The sequence below is a fragment of the Polypterus senegalus genome, unplaced genomic scaffold (genome assembly GCF_016835505.1).
Source record: "Polypterus senegalus isolate Bchr_013 unplaced genomic scaffold, ASM1683550v1 scaffold_3740, whole genome shotgun sequence".
NCBI lineage: Eukaryota > Metazoa > Chordata > Cladistia > Polypteriformes > Polypteridae > Polypterus > Polypterus senegalus.
The window spans coordinates 14,603-20,265 of record NW_024383345.1 but is presented as its reverse complement, the minus strand read 5'-3'; the positions used below and the strand labels follow the sequence as shown (position 1 = coordinate 20,265).

General features: G+C 49.8%; 1 long non-coding RNA gene across 1 annotated transcript; it reads left to right on the top strand.

Moving 5' to 3' along the window:
- The first annotated feature begins 448 nt into the window (after positions 1-448).
- LOC120521488 lies at positions 449-5,241 on the top strand. Its single transcript, XR_005632133.1, has 3 exons — positions 449-621; positions 4,065-4,238; positions 5,002-5,241. It is a non-coding gene; the product is annotated as an uncharacterized LOC120521488 (long non-coding RNA).
- The last annotated feature ends 422 nt before the right edge of the window (positions 5,242-5,663 follow it).

Genomic DNA, 5,663 nt, shown 5'->3' with positions numbered 1-5,663 from the left:
TCAGGAGAGCCCACCATAGCAGACACACGAGTGTCACACTCTCTCCGATGTCCAGCAGTGACCGGCGTGTCTAACAGGAATCTGTGGATGGGGTCCTGCAAATCAGTCAAAGCCCCTTCATGTGCTGAGTCCTCAGTTACAAACACAAATCCAAGGTGGTCCCTCTGCTGTCATTGGCTTTGACAAGTCTGTCTGGACCCTCGAGTGCATGACACTGTCAGCCTCATGTCTTTCACATTGTGTCCACATGTCACTTTGAGTGACGTGTCACCAGTCAGTGTGGCAGGAAGGCAGAAGACACTGTCAGGTATATAGCGCCTTACCTTATAAGGACAGCGGTGGTCTCAGGGTCAAAGTGCATTTCAGTGAAGACGGCGCAGTCATTGAGCCCTTGTGGTGTGTGTCCTTCTGTCTGTCCTCACTCTTCTCTCTTCTTCTCCACAGGTTGGACTCTTGTCGTCTCACCTCGGTCTTCTGCTCAGCTCTCTCCTCGGTCCTCTTGTCTCGAAATTCACGGCTGACTGAACTGAGTCTGAACTTCAACAACAACCTGGGAGATTCAGGGGCTCATCAGCTGAGTGAGGGGCTCAGGAGTGACAACTGTAAATTAGAGAAACTGTGGTGAGTAAAGAGGGGGAGGGGTGGGGTGTGAATGTGTTATTGATGGGCGGGCTGATCACATGACATCACATGGAGTGACCAGAGTGACAGTGACAAGTGGAGCTGACTGAGGTGACAGACAGGAAGGACAACAAAGATAAGGAGAGACAGACAGAGGAAGACGAGCAGCACCTGCTCTCTCAGATGAGACCTCCTATTTGAGCACCGGACCCCATCTCCACCATTCTTCTCAAATCCTGTCTTCATGTCCTAATCATGACTTTTGTGACAATAATAAATCCATCCTGTGACACCGGCTCTGTGCCAGCGACCCTGAAGGTCTCTTCTGTATCCCCCCATTAGGGCAGTTTGGTCTTGATATGACAATCTGAGATAACAAGTCTCAGTCCATCACTCACTTCTCTATTCTGTCTAAAGTTCTTAGGAGCGTCGTGGCCTCCTAACTCACCGTCACATAACTGATAATCAGCTGAGAGCGGACACTTTTAAAAATGGAGGATCTCAGCAGGATAACACGCCATGTCACAGAGCAGGTGTCACCTCAAGGTGGCTCATCTAACATAACGGTGACTTCAGTTGACACCAATGGCTGCACATCCAGTCCGATAAAGCACTTCTGGGATGAGCTGGAACTGCAAGTGAGGAGCAGAAATGTGAGGCTGAGAAGTCTGAAGGACTGCGTGATGTCAACATGGAGACAGAAATCCATAAGGAGCCATTCATGTGTCTCAAGGGGTCAACACCTTGAGAGAATTCAGGCTCTTTAGAGGCCGAGGTGCCCACCTGGTGTGCCTAAGAAAGTGGCCACTGGGTGCCCCTGCAGATCTTGAGCACTTTGCTCTTCTCCTGCACACCCGCTTTACACTCTTTAGCCCAGCAGCCATGTCTTTGTGCACACGTCATCATCTGCACTCACACTCACGCGTCACTCTTTGTGTCTTCTGCTCGTCTCTCCTTGTCGTCCCTCTGGTGTCCCCCATAGCAGGTTTGTCCCCTCATGTCCTTTTCTCTGACACCCCACCAGGCTGCCCCTCACACTCACACACTTGAACCCTTGCTCCTGTCTGTGCAGATCTCATCTTCATGACGCTCATTTCTATTTCTCTTATTTTGATCTTCTTCTTCTTCTTTATTCTCCCAGTATGTCCTCACAAATTCCCAGTCCATGTGGTGCACCTGCCCAGTAAGGTCACTCTGATTCTTGTCACTAAGTTTCAGGGCCTCTCCCAGTAGCAGGAACTGAACACAAGCAGTATGGACAGGCAGTCACAGAGGGTCCACACTCAGGGGGTCTAACTGGCCTCTCAGCAGCTCAAACTCTTTAAATAAGAAAAAGAAGAAAACTTTGAAGGACAAACTACTGAGAGTAAAGGAGGAAACACATGTGGACCCCCAGTTCCCCTCCCCATCCTAAACATGTCACTTGTCACTGAGGTTTGACCTCGGCAGGCTACGCTGGTGCAGGACGTGAGGTCAGGCCGAGTCTTCAAGGCAGGTGTCCTGAGCACATTGTTGTCCCCTTCAGTCACATGAGTTTCTTATCATGAGGACATTAAAGATGTCCCCTCACTGACTGTGACATGTGTTGAACACGAGTCTCTATGGCCTGATGTCCTCAGGTCAGACTAACAGATGTCAGTATTCTGGAGTACACACACACGCCACATAAATGTCACCTTATTTAATTAAGGACACCACAGACCACCCGTGACCACCATCTCCCCCAAAGCCACTAAGCCCTCGTGTGCTCCTCGTCACCTTGGCAGACCAGCTGCTGCTGTTGTTCCCAGTTTGACAGTCCAGTTCACTTCTTGTGGCCTCAAGTGTCTATCACAATCCCCAGCACTTTCTATTAGTTTCTGATTTCAGTTATCCCTCCTTGTGACCCTTAGTGACAAAGTGACATTTACTCAGCCCCTCTCTGACGTCACTTTCCTGCTCCCGATGTCCACGTGCCCCTCTGTTGATGTCCTGTACATCAGACTTGTGACGTGACCCCATTGTCATGTATTCTACCCTTACAGCTCGAGTCTCGCCTGTTTCTTAGACAAATCGTCACTTGATTGATGACAATGGTGTCACCCTTTATTACAACGCTGGCACCTTGAACAGGTGACATGTCCTCATTTGAATGTTCCAAAGTGTCTGTAGACATCGGCCTTAACCAGCGTATCGTAATGTGACTTCGAGAATACACAAATGAAGGGGGTCTTAAACACGGGGACAGCTGCAGTGGACACCAATACTCTTTAATGTCAAACACGTCATTGTCATTGTCACAGAGTGACGTTTTTAGGATTTATTTAGTAACGTGTGTTATGTTTTATTGTTTGCCCTGAAGAAGTCATTGAGAGAATCATGTTGGCCCTCAGACTGTGAGGTTTATGTGGTCGGACTTCGAGAAGTAGGAACCCTCAAACAGGCTGCAATGGTGGGCTTCACTTGTGTCTTCAGAACTAAAAGGATTTGCTTGTGATTTAGGACTGAGCTATGAAGAGACGATTGTTTGGTTTTCCTTTCACATTCTTTCATATTCTGTCTGTTTATTATGGGATGTGTTGTTGTTCTTTTGATTTGTTTCCTGATCTTCATAGGTGAGTTAATCCTGGTGGTCCGGACTGCTGAATTCCTGATGGTTCTCGTCCTTTTCTGAGCCCCTGACGTGTTCTTCTTGTGATCTTCTGATTCTTTTCTCTTTCGGTGGCCCAGCTGCTGTTCTTCTTGTCTTTTTATTCTTTAATTCTCCGTGTGGTTTGATGTCACTGAGATGTCACTTGTGTCATTTCTAACACCAACCAGCAGGTGGTGATGCTAGCAGGTCACTCTGACATTTTGCTCTGAATGGGCAGCTCTGGTCAGAGGAGAGCTGGGAGTGGACAGCAGTGGTCAGCAGAAGTGGCACATGTCAGTCCTGCCCATCCTGTCCATTATGTCACTGATCACACAGTCAGTCCAGTCTTTGTCACAATAGACAGACAGAGTGTCCTCATCGTCTAAGTGGTCTGACATCAGGAGAGCCCACCATGACAGACACTTGAGTGTCACGCTCTCCGATGTCCAGCAGTGGCCGGCGTGTCAAACAGGAATCTGTGGATGGGGTCCTGCAAATCAGTCAAAGCCCCTCCATGTGCTGAGTTTTCAGTTACAGGCACAAATCCAAGGTGGTCCCTCCGCTATCATTAGCTTTGACAAGTCTGCCTGGACCCTGTCAGCCTCATGTCCTTCACATTCCAGTTCACATGTCACTTTGAGTGACTTGTCACCAGTCAGTGTGTCACAAGGCAGAAGACGCTGTCAGGAATATAGCGCCTTACCTTATAAGGACAGCGGTGGTCTCAGGGTCAAAGTGCATTTCAGTGAAGACGGCGCAGTCATTGAGCCCTTGTGCTGTGTGTCCTTCTGTCTGTCTGTCTGTCCTCACTCGTCTCTCTTCTTCTCCACAGGTTGGTCTCTTGTGGTCTCACCTCGGCCTGCTGCTCAGCTCTCTCCTCGGTCCTCTCATCTCCAAACTCACGGCTGACATATCTGGACCTGGACAACAACAACCTGGGAGATTCAGGGGCTCGTCAGCTGAGTGAGGGGCTCAGGAGTGACAACTGTAAATTAACAGACCTGAGGTGAGTAAAGAGGGGAGGAGTGGGCTGTGAATGTGTTATTGGTGGGCGGGCTGATCACATGACAGCACATGGAGTGACCAGAGTGACAGTGACAAGTGGAGCTGACTGAGGTGACAGACAGGAAGGACAACAAAGATAAGGAGAGACAGACAGAGGAAGACGAGGAGGAGTGTGAGATGGGCAAGAAGAAGAAGAAATGGACAGCAGCTGAGTGTCCACCAGAGACGGGGACAAGGACACAGGGGGGATCAGGACAGCAGACAGTGTGGACAGGAGGAGAGGGGGACATGACAGTCTGGGGGCTGAAGGTCATTTGGAACAAAAAGCAGTAGCAGAAAAAGAGCAGCAGACGGAGGGATCAGTGGAGTAGAGGAAGAAACAAGATGGAGGGTGAGAGACAAGGAGGAGACGAAATGAGAGAAGCCATGAGACTGAGGCGGAGAAGAAGAGAAATTGAAGAGAGACGGAGCACTAGAGAGACAGACAGGAAGTGACCGCAGGGGGACAGAGGGGGCAACAGCACGTCAACTGGACAGACCACCTTCTTTATATAATGTGATGCGACCAGCAGGCCTTCAGAGGATGTTGACCAATCGGTGAGTGGACTGAGTGACTGACAGGCCGACACACACGTCATGTGACTTAGATGAGCGCAGACACTGAGAGGAATTCTGGGTGACATCAGGGGGCGTGTCAGTGTGACAGTGCAGTGTGTGTGTGGCACCCCCTGCTGTTTGTAACTCACACTTGTATCTCCTCACAGGCTGTCTGATAACTGGATCAGTGAGAGTGAGAAGGAGAACCTGAGGTCAGTAGAGGAGGAGCTGAGGAGGTCTGGACGGCAGGTGGATATCGATACATGGGAATTCTAGCTCTGGTGATCAAACTGACCCCCTGTCAGTGACGGAGCCCCCCGTCCACTCACCCCTAAATTCTCCTCTTTTTTCTTTTTATTCTCCTCTCAGCTCTGCTCCTCATTTAATAAACTCTCCGTGTCCCCTCAGCCTGTTTGCTCCTCCTTTAACGTCACTTTTATTTTTAACACCTTGAGACCCTCAACTGGTGACAAAACTCAAGCAGACTCGGACCTGCAGACCCCTCAAGTTTCACCACTAGAAGCAGAGTTGGACAGTCCAGCTGTGGGGTGACAGGGGGCCTGAGGCTGTAGTGACACTAGTGACGAGGCTGGGATAAACCCTGGACAGGACGCTGGTCCACCACAGGATGCCATCAGTGCTCGTCTCCATCGTCACTCGGTGTCATTTGAATCCGTGTCTGCTTGGTCCCCCATGTCCTGTCTGCCACCTGCTGATTCTCCATTGGTGACACTTTAACTCCCACGAGGCTCCATTTTGATTTTGATTTTCTTTTTTATTCTGTCGTCTCCACTTCACCGTCCCCTCCAGTCGTGTCCTTGTAGTGAGC